At 43.4% G+C, this 20488-nt stretch overlaps 1 long non-coding RNA gene across 1 annotated transcript; it reads right to left on the minus strand.

The window, feature by feature from the left end:
- Positions 1-4437: 4437 nt before the first annotated feature.
- Positions 4438-7002, minus strand: LOC140918200 (uncharacterized). The gene is made up of 2 exons (XR_012161110.2): positions 5927-7002; positions 4438-4571 (listed from the first exon to the last, which is right to left on the minus strand). It is a non-coding gene; the product is annotated as an uncharacterized LOC140918200 (long non-coding RNA).
- Positions 7003-20488: the final 13486 nt, after the last annotated feature.

A 20488-nucleotide genomic window follows, 5' to 3' on the forward strand; every position in this document is an offset into this window, starting at 1 on the left:
CTTCCTCTTGTTCTCCAGCTCTTAAGGAAAGAGGAATAGCAGGGAGGTTGACCAGACAATGACTTGATTTATTTGCAAAAGGTGATGCCCTCATCATGCATGAGATGTCCAGGAAATAAAGGCTCTGAAACATCAAATAACAATGAGATTCCAATGATAACCAAGCAATTACTGCCACCCCCACTGGAGAAGAGAGACCTGATTAGGCAGGCATTGGAGGGTATCTTGGTAAACATGCACAAAGCGTGGTTAAGGTATTTGACAGAAACAGTGACCTTCTGTGGGGGGGGGGTTGGGTTCAATACACAAGAAAACATTAACCCTTGTTAAATGTGTGGTCGTGGAGAGGAAGTCCTTTGGGACACAGGAGATTGTGATTTTGGGTGTTCCACCTAATGAACTGGTTCACTGAACCTGTACCTAGGCTTTGCACATATTTCCCAATAGTAAAACTTGAGATAGTCACAGCGCTACTGATCATGATATGGCTTCAGATCCTTCACGGCTGAGCAGATGTGAGGATTGGGTGAGGTGGAGAGGCAATTCCTTAAACGAAACTGTTAACTAGAGAGGGGCTCAAACTTGAAACTCTGATTCCAAACACCCAACTCCCAAGCTTTGGAGGCTGTTCAGAACTGAATCTAAACTTTGGGTGAACATCTGGCTCCACTGTCATAAATGGCAAAGCTCCCATTGACTTCCCTGTGGCCAGGAATTCACCCCATGTCTTACCCTGTCTCTATAATGGACCAAATCCAAACATTGGACAAATTCAGATGCAACTCCTTGAACTTGTGGTTCAAGTTCACCTTTGTTCACAATAGCACCAGGAAGAAAATAGTCAATATGTTTCTATTGTCAGTTTAGTAGAACATTAAATGCAGTGTCTAATAGTTCGGGGTGGTTCTTCATTGAAAGACAGTTAAATGAACGTTGATGAAAAATTCAAGTTTGCCAAGTTAACCCCAAAGAAACAGAGAAGGAATTACTTCTGTGTTGGAATGTTCTTATTTCCCATCTCCAGGCTCAGTTTAAAACTTGAAAATAGCCCAGCACACCCACCCCTCCCAGGATGAAAAATATTCCCTTTAAACTCTGTGACAGGCTAATTCTCCCTAGCGCTGGCAATCACAAATCCGGGCCAAGTCTCTTTAAAAGAGGCGTGTGAGGGATCACTGGGAAAAATTCCAAAAAGTGGGTCAAAGCTTTAAAGCTGAAAATTAAAAGCTTCATCTTCCTAATTGTTTTTAAATTTCCCTCTGCAGGAGGTAGTGGCAGCTAAGTGTGTGAGCAACAGCCTGGGAAACAGGACTTCCAGGTTCTACTCAGGTTTCCTATATCCCTGGCAGTGGGGCACTGTAGAAAGCATTCCAGACTAGGAGCTGAGAGGCCTGAATTCCATTCCAAATTCTCCCACTGATTTACTGTGTGACCTGAGACAAGGCATCTAACCCCTTTTGTGCCTCATTTTCCCCATCTGTAAATCAGGGTGAAAATATGTACCCAGAAATATGAAGGATTTAGTTGCACCTGGCTCTGCTACCACTTCACTGTATGACCTTGGGCAAGACACGCCCTTAAATTCTTGATGCCTCAGTTTCCCCCTTTATGCAAATGATATAATAATTCCTACCCCACAGAGAGGGATCACTGATGTCTGTAAAGCACTGTGCATTGCTGGGTTGAAAGTGCAACACAGCAGCGGTAGCACCTTCAGTATGTTTGTTTCTCTGTGTTTGACTTAATTTGCCACAAAGCACCATGGTACATGTGACACATACTATATTATATTAATAAATAATCAGACTAACAGGACTCGGAGCTTTACATCGCAGTGGACTTGAATAACAAAAGCGTTTAGCTGGAGGTTTGGCTGTTTAAAATCTGAGCCGAGGCTCCGCTTTCCAAATCCTCTGCTCTTAATGTGGGACCCTGCCAGTTTCAGGAGGGGGCGGCAAAGATTTCTGATGCAAAATTCAGGACAGTTGAGAGGGGACATAATAATTGTCAGTCCAGAGAGCATCCCCGTGCACATGTTCTCAGGATAAGAGTGTCACCGGAGACTAGTGTCTGTCCCCTCTCTGTTAAAGTAGAGATAAGGCTGGGATAAATCTCCCTGGGACATTCTGCCCTATGATGTTATTTCATGCCACATCACCTAATAGGTGTATTTTCACACTGCTTGCTACTGCTGTGAGGGTCTGCAGCTCCTAGCCAGGCTGACAATCTCACTATATGGAGAATGGAATAGTGACGGCTAATTGATTTTACAGCAGTACCGAAGGACAGACAATGAAAGTACCATCAATTTAATCCACTATTTAATGGTTCCAATTTAGCCTCTGTAAATGCTCACTAAACTAATTTCTCTGGGTTCAGCAATCTGAAAAGCTATCATATCTCTAATCTCCTTCAATATATTCATCTGGAAAAGGGAATTTAGCCAATTCTGATGTGCGGAGATGATCTGTTAGCACAGTGTAAATGTTTATAACACGGCAATCTAGTTCGTTTATAAGGATATGAAAAGTTTTATTGGGGAGGGCACTGGAGTGGAACCACGGGATAATAGGCAGTTACCCAGCAGTCTCTGGGAGCCAGGGAGCAGGCAGGCATGCAGAAAAACACTAGGATTTACTTTAATCCCAAATTGTAAGCTAAAGTTCTGCCCGGTACATGATGCATCTGGGACTCGATGGCACAAAGGATTCTGTTCCAGCCCCCAGAGACCTAGACTTTCCAACCAGACCATGATAGTAACAGTCATTTTTCTTTCCTCACACAGGCTGGAAATTAGTTTAGTTTTAGCACATTTGTATCTCCTTATCCAATACACAGAGCACAGACTGGCAACCCACCAGTATAGTGCTTCCCTCTGGGCACTCCCTGTTGCCTTATAAAAGTTTTCACAAAGGACACATTGAATGGGCTTACTTATGTGATGCCATACGATGGCAAGTGGTGGCAGCCATGGACCCCCACAGTTAACCAGCCTCTTGGAAGAAGAAGAAATGGCACTCATCAGAGCCCTTCTCACTAACCATCAGCCCTTTGAATAACCAAGTTCTGCTCCCCTTGAAGTCAAATAGGAATTTTGTCACCGACTTCAGTGGGCACAGGACTGCACCCAATGTAACCAGCTGTAGCTCAAAGCACCACAGGGATATAATACAAACTCCTATAGAATGAGCTAAAAAATTAGGCTGTACTAATGGTCAGCTTGCCTCATATTTGAAATGGTCTGAACTGGAACTCCAGATCCAAATGCCCTTCCTTCCCTGGAAACTGGGAGGAAGTTCAGTCTTACGTTTGGGTCCAAATTTCAGCGCTCAGCCCCACCTTTGCACTATAGCCTTGTTCTGCAGCAGCCCATCTGCTGTTGGAAAACAGATCAAATAACCAAACATTCCCTCTTTCTGCTATTTAAAAACAAATTCCAAAGATATTCAAGCCAGGGATTTTATGGGTCTGTATCTCATGATCTTCCAGCGCTTACACTGAATGCTTTATCCTATTGCCAAAGGTGAGCTGGGATTCTAAGATGTCCAATGGGATACACCACTCGTTTCTAGGCCTGAAGGTTCGCCAAGAGACATCTGCCCTTAGAAACGGTCACTGATCTACGATTAAATATATCAGGTCTTGGACCACAGACCAACGTAATTTCAAACCCTTCCTCCTACATGATCTAGGGTGCCACAGGGAAAAGAAGAAAATATTTTGATGGTTGGTTCTTTCTATTAAAAATCATGGGTGTTGGGCGAGCTGCTGCACAGAGTTGGAGGGTTAGAGAACTGGTTTAAATAAACATTTGAGAATTTAAGCACTGGTGCCAGCAGAGTTAGATTACTGGGCAGGGATAAAAAGATTAAAGGTACAAAATGCATGCAGTTTATTCCATATATATCTAGATATATATGAGCGTGGAATAACCTGCATGTATTTTGCACCATATATATGTATATGTGTGTGTGTAATGTTATATTATTATATAATATTTACACACATACATATGGCCAGATTCTCATCGGGCAATAATTGTGTTGCTCTTTTGACACCAGCTGAGGGTCTGTCCCACATATTCTTATAAATACATATGTATGTATATATGTGTGCATATTAATACACCCTCAGTCCTCCAAGCGTGTATAATACCTCACACACCTTCTTCTTCTTTTTTTTTGCTGAACAAGAAACCAGGTACAACATGTCAAAGTAAATACACTCCTGTTCTCTGCTGTAGCCTGATATATTGTACCTGGGTGGTAGAGTCTTAACATTTCACTGCGAACAGACAAAAATGTGTTCGCAGTCAAAAGGCAAGGATGGAGTTAACTGGATTGGGCTGTCAAATCTCTTTTATCGCAGGAGTAGTTCAGGACTGCAGCAGTTTTACTTTGGCCATTTTTTTATTCCAAGACAATTCCACAAACGAGCTTCTGCTTGATTAGTGTTTTAATGAATATATCTGAGTGTGCCACAAGTCCACCAGCCGTGACTCGAGAGCCACAGGCTATGCTATCCAGATGCTGCCTTTGTGCTGTCAGTTCGGGGCGTTAATGTCCGATACGCTATGGGAGAAAGAAGGGGAATAGTCAAGAAATAAGCATTCTGTGAGGCAGCAATTTCCTTGGACAGAAAACTTCAGCTTTTAACCAGGCACTGGACAGTCCAGATGGACAATGAAGCATATCGGGCCGTGTTCCGAACTGACTCACACCCTGTGCAGCTCCAATGAAGCCAAAGGGGTGTAATGTCAGTGTGGACTTTGACCCTTTGAATAGATCCGGATCACAGACTCCAGGCAGGCCCTTTGCTAGGGTTCTTGGCAGTTCTAAGAGCTGCATGGCAGATTAATTAAGGACTGTTTGTTAGATACAGTGCAGATAAGAAAGGCACTATGCCTACTAAGTATTACTGTGATTCCTTTGGGCAGTGAGATCCTGGCTGAGGTGCTTCTTTCTGCTCCTGGACTGATACCTGGTAAGCGACACTGCACAACAAGCTTTATGGCAGCAGGGAACATTTTCCCATTGTACATTATTTTTAACATTCTGCAGAACTTTATTGCATTTTGTGTTATGGAAAAAAAAATCTGTATTTAACTTCAAGCCCTGGTAAACATCTTTGCTTATGTTGTTATTTGATTCCTTATTTGAGTATTTCGATTTAATTTCACAGTTCATATACCTTAAAGTTTTCATTTCCCCCCACCCCCTTCCCGGCTCTTCAGAAAGACAGGACTGGCCAGGAGCCTGGCCCTCCCTCTCTCTCTGCCTTCCCACTGCACACTGCAGGATGGGTGAAGAAAGTCCAGAGTATTTCCCTTTGATGGCTCCTCCACACCTCACCCCACAATGTGCTCTCCAGAGGCCAGGAATAATCAAGAGTGCCTGGGGGTTGTACAAAATCTGTATCCCAAGCCCTCTGCTTTCCAGCAGCCCCAACGATACCATCCTGTTGGAGAGCTGGGGAGCGGGAGATATGATAAAAATCCCATGCCCAATAACTCCCTTGACGCACCAAGGGCTTTACAGGGTAATGGTGGGGGGGGAGCATTGTGGGGCTTGCTTCAAAACAAAAGCCCAGGAGGCCTGTTCCAAAGTCTGTCTGAAATCAAGGGAAGTCTTTTCATTGACTTCAGACCTGATTCAAAGGCTACTTCATAAGGTCCTACAGTATCCTGATTGGCAGGTTGAAATGTGCTGTGTGCACAAAGGTGGGACAGAGAGGGGTAAGAAAAACCCAAAGTGAGAAACCATAAATAAATCAATATAGGCCTCTAAGTTACTTAGATGCTTTTGAAAATGGAGTTATGGCCACAGAGAGAGAATTTGCCCCTGTGCGTCTGGGTGCTTGGATAGGGGCAGTAAGCCTCAGCCTAACCTTGAGCCCTGGTATGTGGAGAAATAAATGATTTTGATACCTTGACATATTTATCATTGTGAGTCTGAGCCAGTCGCCACTCTGGGTTCACTCTCTAGCTCCTAGAACTGATGGAATATAATCATGTCTTTTGGAAATCTTTCATGAAGTATCCTGCAGCTGCACAGCAAAAAGGAAGCTACGTGTAATTAATTGTCCTCCTTAGATTATTCATCAGGATTTACTGTTTTGGTTTGTAAACCTGTTGTTCCGATGATTATAAATAGTGATTTGGACAATTATGGGGAGTTTAGGGGACTCGTGTTTAACCAGAAGGCATCCTGCCACAAGGCCCAAAATGGAGTATCTAGCTTTCCTATGTGTCGGTTTCCCCCATGGAATTTTTCTTCCCTTCTTCTAATCCAGAACACAGTGACTTTTAGAGGTATTATACACTATTTTCACTGTACTTTGTAAAATCCTAATTTTTCTGAGACCAGGGTTTAAACTGTCTGATAGTGCCTGACTGGAAGGAAAGTTTTGTTGTTGGTTTTGGGGTTTTGTTTTGTTTTTTGAAGATTTTATTTGCACACTTACATCCTACAACATATTTTTGTGGGGGACAGAACCAGTTGTGAATACATCTTTTGTGGATTAGCACTTGTTTAGAAAATGCACTGTGGGCAAAATCCTTGTGATGACCTTAGACTCTCACATTCAGGCATCGAAAGAAGGACCCAATATTTTGAAAATGTTGACCAGATTTATTTCACCATCACCTACCTGAAGAATCCTGGAAGAATTACCATTTACTCTCTACTCTGCCTGGTTCTCAAAATAGTCATCATTACATTTCAAAGGGTTCTCTCAGAAATACATTTGTTATTCTGTTACCGAGCTTCATCTCCTTTGGTCGCACTAGCCAGTCAGTTTTAGACTTGAATATGAAAATTTCTACCCTGGAATGTCAAAGATCTCAATAAATCTGGGAAAAGAAAAACATATTTATTATTCTTGAACAAAATCAACACAGACATACTATAGCTCTGCACCTGGCAAGGCACCCCTTCCAAGAAGAGGAGGTAAAGCTACATTCAAAAAAGGTTAAAAAAAATTATATCATTCCCTCACCAAATGAAGGGCTGTATTCTACTGTTCATCTTTGTACAAAATTCCCATTGACACCAATTTCACTTATTTGTTGATTGATTTTTATGTGCTCAGTGCCATAGCAACTGGGTGCATTCAATAAATTAAATGTGACATCGCATTAAGTTAAACTTCTTGCAGTGGATAGCACATACAGCACCCCTCCCAGTGCCCTCCAAACAACTATAAATAAACCAGTGATTACCCAGAGTCAAGCAACTGTTTGCAATGAACTCTGAAAATCTGTAAATTTGAGCCTTTGCTGATACATACATATACACACACCGATACATACATACATATGTTTAACACAGAAGTGAGCATAGGTATCACAATAACTATGAGTTTTCACAACCTGTGATATAAAATATAAGGTCCTGATCCTGCGATCCCTAAAGACGTGATATATTGGACACTAGCGAATGATCCTACTGAGTTCAATGAGATTGCTCACCTGGGTAACATTAAGCTTACACATACACAGCATCGGGTGCTAGATCATTTCAGAAACTAATTTAATTCTTTATTTACGGATGTCACTCATACTAGTGACATCATTGCTCCATGGTAACAAATATATTTCAGATTAAATTTTAGAGTGCTATAATCTATTACAACTCAGCCTCAAACTCCTGACTAATAATAACATAATTATATAGTCACACAATGCTTCTCTATAGATATTTAATTAACATACTGCTTTTTATTTTATATGGTCATCCAAATTCACGGCACTAACTGGTTTATGATATTTCACCCAAAGAGATGAGGAACTCTGGCTGCCTGACTGGGAGGATCAGAAAAGCTTTTTTTGATCCCTTTAACCTGTGTTATATAAAAGAGCTGAGTCCTGAGGAATCATTAGTAATGTTCTGTCCTGGAAAGGAATGCTGTGAATTTCTTGGACAACGATAACGTGTTAGCTAGTAGGCAGATATAGGCTGACACTGAGAAATAAAAAGAAGTGGGGAGGAGAGAAATGGTGAGGGATCTGCAAATCTCTAGCATGGCCTTGCCTGCACTGAACACAAGCCAGAATGACCACGCCGCAATAAGAAGAACTGAAAAGAAAGCCCCCTTATGCTAGTAGGTGGTGATATTACGATTAGATGGTAGGCGGCAGCACCGGTTCCTGGAGCCTGAGCGATCTGTTTGCAATTTCATTCTGACACTGACACCCGGACAGACTTTTGTTTTCAAATGGCATTTGGTTAACCAAACAGAATGGGATCCCGTTAACTTGCCAATCTCTTTTTTTCTGCCAATCTCAGGATGGCCCAGACAGCTTCCAAAACCTCTTTAATGTGCCATCTCACATCCCTCCTCCTCCTTTTTTTTTTTTTTACAAAAAGGAATACATTTCTGTAGCAGCCAATTACAGCAGTTTGAGATGCATAATAATGAATCAATTGAAATTGAAATTGACACCTCAGAGAATCAGTGTAAAAAAAAAACCCAACCCCTTAGATGAATCAAGCTCTTTTTCTCCCTCTCTCCTCCTTATAGTTTTCTATCATTTGCAACAATTTGTTATCACTAGGGTCCTCAGCAGATTGCTGGGAGTTTGGTGTGTGCTGAAAAGTCAGTGATTGGGACTGAAGCTTGTACAGGCTCTGTCTCTTTCCTAAGCACAGATCAATTACAAGGCAGACAAGTCAGTGTCACATGTGATTCACAATGTCAATTTCATGCTAGTAGTAACCATTTAAGAAAGAGCAGTGGAGGTTTTACATTTGATAAGAAATCAACAGTGTTTGTGTTTGTAAAAGACCGATCACAGAGTGTGACAGCTCCACGAGATTGCTATGGAGCATCAGCTACCCGTCTGTCATGGACCTATAAGTATTTATTTCAAATGTCTTTTTAAAAAAAAAAAAAAAAAACCCCAGGATGTTGAAAATAAACTGTCAGTCTCTATTTACAGCTGTACAAGTAGAAAATACAAAGGCTTTTAGGTTAAATTGTCAGTTAACAGAATTCAAAATAGAAAAAAAATATGTACCATGCTTGCTGATTTATTACCCATTTGGAAAGAGGAAAATCATTTCTAAATTTGGAGATACAGATGTCTCTGTTTTGGGTAAACACAGGTTGCATATTTTGGGGCCTTTTCGAGCCTTTAATGTCCTGACCTCCATATGTACTTCAGTTCATTAAATATAATTTGTATGGTAGAAGTAGATAATTAGGGCCAGACTCTCATCTATTACATCAGTCTAAATCCAGACTACCTTTATTGAAGGCCATGAAGTTGCTCTTAATTTACACTGATGTAACTGAGATCAGAATCTGACCCTTATATTTTCAGCATGGAGCAAATAGAATCTTAGAAGCTAGATAATGGGAGCCAGATTCTGATCTCAAAAACACCATTGTATATCCAGCGTACACTGAGATAATGATGTTGCCCCTGATTTACATCAGAGTAAAAGAGATCAGAACCTAGCCCTGAGTCTTCACCTCCTTTCCTGCCGATTTATAGTGTTTATCCCCAGTAAAGAATTCAACAGTCTTCTCTCCAAAAGAAGGAAACTGTCAGAACATTTTTTAGATGACAGCTCCACTTGACAGACATTTATTGTGGGGAAGGATGGCCTTGTGCCTAAAGTTCAGGCCTGGGTGCCAGGAGATCTGGGATCTACTCCCAGTTCTGGAGTAAGCTTTCTGTGTCCCCTGAAGAAAGTTCTTCTGTGCCTTTTGTTTTGTAGCTGTAAAACGGAGATAGCACTACCTGCATATCTTGCAGTTGTGAGGTTTATTTAATCAACCATCAAAAGGACTTTAAGATCCCATGATGGAAGAAGTGGAAAGTATTACTTGGTAGGGCTTTGCATTATATCAGAGTATAAATAAGATCAGGCAAACTTTAGGGTTTTTTTAATTACTACCATCGGAAAAGCCCATCTCTGTTCAGAGTAGCTCTACAACATGACGAGGAGCTGGATAGGAACTGGCAGAAATACCATGGTATTGCCATTCCTACAATATTTCAAAAGAGTGATCCCAAAAAGCGTGCTCAAAAATACTGCAAGAAAGGCAAACCTGTGGCATTGCATGCTACGAAATTGTGCTGACAAGACAGCTCAGAATTATTGCATGAAGGGAAGTCTAGAGAGAAAGTGGAGCCACTGGAATAGAGAGGAAATATCAGCCCTGACCATCACACTGATTCACACCAACATTTGCCCTTGGCCTCAGTGGAGTTCCATCAATTTTTCTTCAGTGTAGCTACGTGGACTTACGCCAGCTGAGGATCTGGCCCTATAACACCCATTATGGGGTCTTCAATACAGACAGACACTTAACAGAGAGATGCACCGGCACGAAAGGAAATCTACAGTTCTCCACAGCTCTTGGAAGCAATGGGCCCATTTCTTGTCTCAGATGTCCCAGTGTAAATCTGGAGTAAGTCCATTGCCTTTAATAGAGTTATTCTGGGTTTACACTGGGGCAACTGCTTGTAAAATCTGGCCCAGCGCTTGTATTCAAACATCAATATCTTACCAAAGGGAGTGAGGTGGCTCAGGAGCTATCTAGCCTTTCACTCCATGCTAAGCTGTTGGTTCTAATCACGCTTGGCTTGGCAGTGACTGTGTTTATCATCTGCTGGTGGCTCAGTGGCCTATGTGAAATGAGTTGGACTCAGTCAGCTCCTAGTGAAGAGGTGTCACAAAACCACCATTACAAGTGGCTTCATTGTTGGCAGTCTGAGCAAAGAGGCCAAGGGGATGAATTGCCCACTCTGTCCTGGAGCTGGAATGCTTCCAGTTAAGGTAGGGCAGTAGCCGTAGCTTGCACTGTCCTTGCTTGAGCTGTGTCTGGTCTATGAATAAATGGAGGGCTTTACTCTCCAGTGCTGTCAAACCGGCTGCTTTATATGCATTAGAAGAACCACCACCAACCTGCCCTGAGTCAAAGTTGTGCTTTGTATTGACTTCTTTAATGTGCTGCTAACGTGTTTTAATTTACCTTTTCCCTTCTGCCCAGCTAGCACCAGGCCTGCCTGGGCTTCTGCAAGGGAATGCTCTAAACTCCCCTTTAGTTGCCTTTATTTTGTGCAAGTTAATACTGTAGAGAGCTGGTGGCTTCTTGTTGTGTTATGCATGATTGCAGTAGTGAATAAGTTTTCTAACCAGCACTATAGTATTTGTTCCCTGGCTGGACTCATTACTTAAAAACTGAAGGGCTGGCTGGAACCCTTTGCTTTGTGGCATAAGGGCGTGTATTTTTTGTAAATATAAAATAAACACACACACTTTTTAACTTATGTTAAAAAAGATATTGGAAGATCAGAGTAAAGAATTAGATGCCAATACATGCAGCATTGCCAACCCCAGCATTCAAAAATCATGAGTCAGGGCCCCCAAAGGCAGGAGAGTATTTTTAAAATAATGTTTTCAGGTTCTTTTTTACTTGTCTTCTGGTTTGGGGGTCTTTAGGGTGGGGACAACCACCCTCTTCACTGACACACTAGTGAGAGAACTGGGGACCTCCAGAACAACCAGCATGAACTGCCCCAGCTTGAGTTAAAGAGCCAGAGCTTGGTAGCTGCAACGATTCATATATTCTCTGCAGCGCAGCAATGAGGAAGACTTGAAATTCCTGACTTACCAGTGGGTTCCAGGTGTGTTTGGGGCCTGTTTTCCAGCTGTTCTGGGAAACCGTGAAATCTAGAAACTTTTATTTTTAGCTGAGATTTCCCTCTAACCACATGCTGCCAGGAACAGGGTCTTTCAGAAAAACACCAAATATTTCAAGACTCATGATAAAATCACAGGAGCTGGCAATGCTGTGAAGTGCAGGACAGTAAGTCACACCAGGACAGATGGAGAAGAATTTAGGCCTACATTTCCCCCAAACTGCCTCTGATATAGTGGGCACATGTTGTGGATGCAGTCGCCCTCATTCAGAAGCCTTGCGATATGATTGCAGTGTGCAGCTTCAAATCAGGCAATGAGGCATTATAATGGGGTTAGTTGTGGGTGTAATAAATTGCCCCTGCAAATTGCAGGTGCAGAATTGCATCCACAATATTGGAGTCCAGTTTGAGCACCTAAAAGTTAAATTGATAAGTGAAGTTTGTGTCGATGGGAATTTTGTACAACAATGAACAGTAGACTATGGCCTTTTATTTGGTGACGGGTAGATTTAATTTCTTGTACCTTTTTTTTAACGTGAGCTGGAAATGTTTGGGTGGTGGCTCTGACATCAGCTGATGGATTCCCAGTTCTCTGGACAGCTGGTGAAGTTTCACATACCCAGGCCGGTTACATGAATGAATTTTGAATTTAACAGGTAACATTAAATGGAAATATGTATTTCAACTTTGACAGTGTTTTGAGTATTAGCTATAAAATAGGGATAGCGGTACTGAACTCCTTTGTAAAGCTCTTTGAGATCTGTGGATGAAAAACATTAGACAGTCGCTAGGTATTATTATTATTAGCCCGCAACTATAACATGTGACCATTAATCCCAGCACACATGACACTTACCTGTGTACCATACTGGTCTGGTATATCCATCAGCTACTATGACCATGCCTTCTGCTGAGGATCAGCACTGTCTGCAGGGCACCGTAGAAGGCTCACCGTGATCTGCACAGCGATGGAAGAGGAATCTGCATCCAAAGGCACAAAGCTTCACTTCTGACTCAAACCAAATTACACCCATCCTCATCTGTTTTGTTTGTTTCAAAATAATTAGTGAGTGAATTAGGTGTTCATGCTGCTAATGAAGGATTAAGGACCCAGTTCTGCAAAATGCTGAGTGTCTTCTGGGAAATGCTGAGTACTCTCCACCTCCATCAGCTCTGTGTTGCCAACTCTAATCAGACTTATGATAATCAGTGTTTTTGTCAACACCCAAGTTCTTGGAGTCATGTGATTTTAAAAAAGTAGAGATTCTCCCTTAAAGTAAATTTCTAGTATTTATGGTTATGAAGTAAAACTTGAAAGCGTGAACACTAAAGGCTCAAAAAAAGTAAATAAAAATAACCTAGAATTTCTTATTTTTAAAAATCTCATGATTTTTAAACCAATTTCATGTTTTTTGTGGGTCTGACTCTTGACATATGAATGTCTGAGGCTGGCAAATCTGTGATCTTCGGTGTGAATGAAGTCACTCAGTACCCTCCAGATGGTGCTCAGCACCTTGCAAAATACGGGGATAATAGTGCTGGCAAGACTCAGGCAGAGTGCAGGCAAGAGATGTGAAAGCTTTTCCCGTCCCCACCCGCAGTCCTGGCCTGCAGAACCCTGGCTCTTCCAATCTCATGCACAGCATATGGACATTATTTATGTGGGGATCAAACACTTTCCTTTGAACACAAAGACAGACTTCCTTTTGATCCAAATATGAAACGGCATGTCCACTTGGACCACCCCTCCCCCAGCACTGATACCTGCCCTGGGAACACCAGATGATCACCTCAGGCACACAGTTTAGGACCTGACCAAATTCCCCAGCCCCTCCCAGTGGTATAGACAGCCATACTTCCAATCGTCATCCCACACAATACAAGAGGAGCGAGCAGACATACATCCATATTGTCCTTGCGTCAGCCAGCTGCCCTCCCTACTGACCTCTGTCCTAGTATACACATGCAACTCCATTCTGATACACTGGACTAACCTTCACCCCATCTACACAACCCTCTCCCAGCATCAATATAGACACTGGTGGGGCTTTCCAATTGGCATTAGACACCCAATTCCCATTGACTTTCAATGCCTCACTCCCTGAGGGCCCTTTGGAAATGCCATCCACTAGCAATGACTTTCATTCCCATGACCAGGAGCAACTTGGACCAAATTCTTCTCTCAAGTACACTTATGTAAACCCAAAAAACCCCACAATTTTAGTGGAATTAACTCCAGATTAACACTGGTGTAAAAAGGAGCAGATTTGACTCCTTACTTCAAAGAGACATACTGGCATTCTGAGGGCCCAATTTTCCTCTTCATTACTTGGGTGTAACACTAAAGAAGCCAATAGCTACACAGTGTAACTGAAAGGAGACGTCCGCCTGAGTTACTAACCTTTGTGCTATGTACACAAGCCCCTCTCCTCAGAAATGCGGGCACCCACCCAACTAACCTTCACCCATGCAAGCACATTCAGGCACTCGGCTATTCTGTTGCTTCCTGTATATTCGTTGGCTCCCCAAAGACCTTTATTACACAGAGCTCCCTTGTCGCTGCACACCCCAGAGCACGCACAAACACAAACCCACACAGCAAGCGGCTTCTCAAGGGCCACAAGTGGAGAGTTTGTAAGCAGTGAATTTTCTCCATGTTTATCCCCTGGAGGGGGTGTTTTGTGGGTTTATTGACTAAATAAGGGTATTGATTTGTTAAGAGCTTTTCTACTTCCTTTCAATGGGAAATATTGTTATCTCTTTCCTCTCCTCTGTACACAAGGTGAGAAGTTCTTTTAGTGAGACCATAAATTTCCATCTTGGCTTTTCTCTGCTGTGTAAACAAGTGTTTGCCTGTCCCTGGGGGTTAATTTGGTCATGTTAAATGATCTGAAGATACCTCTTGGGCTCCAAGCTTGTAGACTGTGCTCTAAGGAAAAGTCACATGCTTACATAAGATGTAACCTCCCTTCACACATTCTGCATAGTTACACTGTTCTCCCCACCATCCTGACAAACTCCAGGGCACAGACAAGCAGCTACAAAATCAGGGGCTTCTCAAAGTACACACACGTGTTCTCTCGTCAGCCTCTCTTTCCCCCATACATGCACAGGGGCTCGTACATACCTTTCTCAGGGTTGCTACGTTGCAGCCTAGAAAACTCTTGTGTATCTGGTGGCAGGCCCCTGAAAAGCCATCACTGCCTCAAGAAGGGTTTGACGGCAAGAGAGGTGACACTGACTGCCTCCCCTTGTGGTCTCATGACATGCAGCCCCACACGCCAGGTCAGCTACATCATCTCACCGTAACTGAATGATCTTCCCCTGGAAAAAAGCACAACCATAAAACAACAACAACTGTCATGCTCTGGGGATAACTCATGGTAAATGTGATTAATAATGAATAAAGATAGCATTGCTGTAATCTCCAGCCTACGGTGGAACAGTAGGTTATTGCTGACCACTAGTGTCAGAGCTACACCTGTATTCATAAATGCAGTAGACCTTCCTTCCTGAAAATTACAGTCACTGAGAGGTCTGGGAGGCTCCTAAATAGACATGGGTATAACACTAACCTACCCCTTTTCCCAGGAAGAAAATTCAGGCTTGTGAGGAAATGTACATAGCAATGTATTTTATTTGTGTCCATAGCAACGTTGGCTCCGCCCTTTAGCAGGCCCTTCATGAATCTCTCTCATGAATAGTTTTCAGTGGCTAGATTTTGTTGTTCTACTGTTTTGTTGACATCAGGGCTATCTATTCAAAGGCAAGGCATGCAGTGATTGTAGTCAGAGCACCTCCTCATTCTCCTAATGTAGGAATGAGCATGGAATACCTATGGTGCAAGAGGGAGAAATGCCTCTTAGTCCTCAATGCACTTTCAGGCGGAGGAGCAGATCCTAGCTTTATTGGGGTCCATGGTTCACTCCACACACACCCAAGCCCTGATTCAGATGTATATCCTAAGTCATGCCTTCATACTATACTAGGTTCCTTCTTGGGATAATTCATAGATTCATAGATATTTAGGTCAGAAGGGACCATTATGATCATCTAGTCTGACCTCCTGCACAATGCAGGCCACAGAATTTCACCCACCACTCCTAATTAATTGTTTCTCAAGATTATGGCGACCATGAAAGCCACAGTCCAACACTGAAACAAACCATTTTAATCTGTTGGGATGCCAGATGAGATTACAGCAAGTCCTATTAAGCTTCTCCAGGCTTCAGTGGGCTGTGCCAGAACTGGACTGTAGGCCATAGCACAACCTAATGGGCTGTGGGTTGTATCAGTAACGTGTGTCATAACAGATCCCACTGGGCTGTGTCAGCTCCATTTACCAGAGCAAATCCCAGTGGGCTGGGTAAGATTTGAACTTCATGTCATACAGGAGTTCATTTACAGAGCATTGCATAGCTGTGTGCATCCCACTGATTCAAATGGGGAGCTCGATAGCTAAAACTTCATGCAACACTTTGGAAATTCACTCCACTATGTTGCATCACTGGAGAGCCTACAGGGCTGTCAGCATTATGGCTCCCAGGAGGGCTGGCTGTAGGGACACCATCTTATTGGTACAAGAGGTCCTGTGAAACTGTATAAAATGCATCACAGAAGGACCTATAGCGCTGTGTCATTCCCAATAGGCAATGCAACACAGCTCATGCCTTGTAGAAGCTCTTAGGCTGGATCAACATCTTAGGTGCAATCTTGGCTTGACTGAAGTCAATGGCAAAACTCCCATTGACTTCAGTGGATCCAAGACTTCACCCCATACGTCTCATGCACGCATAGCCCATTAGTAACATCAACATGGTGTGCTGGAACAGATCCCACATTGACCTGTGTCTAAACCAAATATTCATCTCTGTGGTCTGTAGCAGCACCATATTGCATCCCAAGTGTTGCTGAGCAGGGCCAGAACAGGAATAGGTGCCACAGCAAAGAAAAGTGAGCTGTACTGCGGTCTGAACTGCATTACCACTGTTGCCACATGATGCATCAGGCCTAGCTTCCCTGTCACAATAGGTTCCAGTGGACTAGACGAGAATTCTGACTGGGAGTGTGTTGTATGCTAATGGGCTGTGAAAGAAGCAGTGGTCTTTCATGGGTGCAAAGGAGCAGGGCCTGTTCTATGGGCTGGCAATCAGAGCAGTCAACCTGGGTACCAACATTCAGGGGACACTGTGCCACTCAGGTTGTTTGGTGGGTCTTTTTGTTTTGCTTTTTCTCCACTGATCGGCCAACCATCATTGTTGCTGTGGTGGGAACACCAAAAATGTCTTCCTCCCTGGCTGGCAAAACACCTATGGCTGTTTTTGCAAACAAGAACAATATTTAGCCTGCTATAGCAACTGCCAAAGGGTTGGACCAGACTGAATCCTGTGTGGGTTGATTGCATCTCACAGTCATAGTTAATAGGCACTACATACGTTAGTACATTAAAATGACAATTACAGTCTCTGTAATATTGTACTGGTCCAATCTGGTTGTATGAGAAATGGATCAAGTGACAAGCAGATTCCAGGTTGCTATCCCAAGACTGCCACAGCAAATCCTGTGTCACAATAGATCCCATGGGTCTGTGTTAGAAACAGCAGGTAAAAGCAGGTTCCAGGATATGGCATGTAAAAGGAACCGAACAGCTGCTGTGTGAACATGCCTCAGGATTCCAGGGCCTGACACTGATCTCACTTATTCCTGATTTACACCGGTGTAAGGGAGAGGAGAATCAGGCCCTTAATGTGCACTTTGAACATATGTCACAGCAGATGCGAGTGAGCTTCATTAGAACCCAGTGGCGTGGAGTAGCAGGTTCTGCTGAGTTTTATCAAACCTGAAGTGTCAGAGGAGGAATTAATAGGCTGTTCTGTGTGTATATGAAAGCACCTAGAGGATAACGGAATCAGAAGCAATAAACAACATTGGTTTACAAAGAACAAATCATGCCAGACAAAGTTGATAGCTTTTTTTTTATCAAATTACAAAATTAGCGGATGAAAGGCATACCGAAGATGTAATGCATCTAGACTTGAGCAAGGCATTTGATATAGTGCCTCGCAAAATGCTACTTGAGAAATTAATCCAAATTGGCTTAGATATGAGCACCAACAACACGGATTGAAAGAAGTCTGAAGGACTGTAAACAAAGAGGAAGGATAAGTGGCAAAGCACTGACGTAGGGGGATGTGTCCTAGTGCAAAGCCATTGGTTTGGGGCTAGGCCTGGGTTCGTATCACATTTTTATTAATGGCCTCGGGGAAGAAGGAGTAAATGGCTTATTGATACAGAACTAGGCCAGGTCAGGTCTTGAATGGGAGACAGGCAAGGTGCACACAAGGAGCTGCAGGAGGGAGTTGTGCTGATGATTCAGTAGGTGGCGCTCATCCCTGTGAGTTAGAAATAAACGAATGCTCCAGCGTGGGGCTAGGGGGCACTGTGCTGCTGGAAGTGCCATCTCTGGGTTTAGATCCAAAACAGAGGTCCTGATTACTTATGGTCACTGAAGATCTCATGGCATTTTTGCAAGAGTATAGTGGTTAGTCCTGGTGTCCAGGCCCAGGTCTAATCAGGAAATTACATGTTGCCTTCTTTTCATCTGGGAACAGGTCAGTTCTCTCAGGGTAAGGTCTGGTTTTGTTTGGCATGTTCTAGTACTTTTCTTTTGTGGTTATACTTTTATGGCATATTTTTACCATTGCCTTTAACAAGGGCAGCAAGCACAGAAAACTTTGAGAACTCTGGATTAAAAATTAAAGGAAGCTGAAGCTTTATCACCGTTCAGGTCTGACAGAGTCGCCCAGTTCTCCTGTAACAATGTCATACGGCAGCTATCACAACATCTCCCGGCCAGACACTTACGCCTAGTACTAGACTGGAGTAACTTGTTAGCCACACCTGCACCCTTCTGCTCTCCTGTCCTACTCAGGACTTTATGCCTTGCACTTGTACATGGAATATTCTGCAGTTGCTTCTGTGCAGGATCAAACCCTACAAGCCTGATCCTGCTTCCACTGAAGTCAATGGCAAAACTCCAGTTAATTTCAATGGGAGCAATAGCAGGATAAATGTGTCGTGTCTGGACATGCCATGAATCTGATTATCTACTGTGCGTGTTTTTAAATTCCCTGATTGCTTCTTCACCTAGAGAGAGATTGAGAGCACGTTGTAAAGATCAGTCCCATCAAGCCAAATCTGCAGCTTTACATAAAGGTGCTCGATCCAAGCCCACAAACACATTTAGCAGGTCAAGGACTGAATCAGCATTCATATTCACCTGCCAGGGCTAGGGAGGGCTGATTTTTATTTAACTATCATGAGAGAGGCTGGAACAACCTGAGCTAGGAGGGGTTAGGCAGGCCCTGATGGGAATCCCCACACTGTGTGCATTATTCCTGGTGTGCAAATAAGGAATATTTTACTACTCACCTCATGGGAGGATTGAACCACAATTTGGGCACTGGTATGATGTATTCATCTTTGCAGAGACCTGAGTCAGGAACCCGTGAGTTCAGTGGCAGGAGCTTTCTTTCTAGAGTTAAAGGAGAATCTTGATAAGCCATCAGTTAGGTAGCACAAATAACCCCTCTTGAGCCACCTGCCCAGAGTGATCAACATCTTCCCAATAGCACACATGGTGCATTTGTTCCTTGCTAGGCAAAACTTGTGTAGGCCAGCGCATCAGGCAGAGTCAAAACTCTGATCACTTTACCAGATACCTGACACATAGTCACCATTTCACACAGCCATCAAGCCATCACCATGCCACATCTCTACCACGCAACCACCATGCCAGACAGCTGTCAATCCAATAACCAAGCCAAATTACCTTAATTTTGGTCCCTGTGCCAGGCATCCCTCCTGCTGATCCCAGCCCCCTGCCAGACAGACGTTGCAGGAATCACACAGCACTATGATTTCTAGAGCAGGCAGCCATGGCTGTGACCCCTACCCCAGGTCTCCCTTTGATGCCTACATCTGACAGATGTTTCCTCTCCCTCTGCCATGCAGCCCTCACTCCAATTCCAAGCAACTAAATAGCCCTTGTTCCTGATCTCCAGGCCAGGCAGACCTCATCTGATTGCCAGTCCAGAGCAGGCTTTGGGAGCTGGGAGGGGAATCAGGTTTGCTTCCCAGATAAAGACTGGGAAGGATTATGGGCTCTTTAAGCCTGTCTGTGCAGTTGTGTTGGCTCCCTGTGTGCTGACCCATTCGTGTGCTGTATTAGAATTGTAGAGTAATAAATGAACAGTGGAGGGGTTTGTAATGATGATTAGGGACTGAAATTGGCTCAGATTTACAGTGTCACTCAGGAATGGAGGGAGAGGGGGAAAGCATTCTGAGCGGCCTAATGGATCCATCAACTCGTTTTGGCTGCTCAGTGGGCCGAGCAGGGTCACCAGGCTTTCCGCTGGCAGCACAAAGCACTTCAATTTTGTTAGGAAATGTATCAATTTAACTGACTTGAGCAGCACACTGAAAAACCTAATGAATCTGGACTCAATTTTCCGCCACACTGCTTCTGCGAACTGTCGGAAACAATGTCTGTGGTCGGGGGTGAAGGCTGCCTCGGATAGGCTGCCTGCTCTTCCCTTCCTCTGTCAGGGTTAGTGGAGAGAGACAAGCCTGCCTCCTGCAAGCCAGTGACAGCCACAGACCAGGAGCTGCCACTCTCCTAACAATGATGTCATTAAAGGTAAATTGGCCTCTATTTCAGCAGGATGATAGTGCTAATTGAGTGGGAAAATATAATATAGGGAGCTGTTGTCTGCAGTTAAAGGGAGGAGGGGGACAGATTAAATGGCCTACAATAGTGGGTGTCAGGCATGGCAG

Source organism: Lepidochelys kempii, chromosome 10 (genome assembly GCF_965140285.1).
Source record: "Lepidochelys kempii isolate rLepKem1 chromosome 10, rLepKem1.hap1, whole genome shotgun sequence".
Classification (NCBI taxonomy): domain Eukaryota; kingdom Metazoa; phylum Chordata; order Testudines; family Cheloniidae; genus Lepidochelys; species Lepidochelys kempii.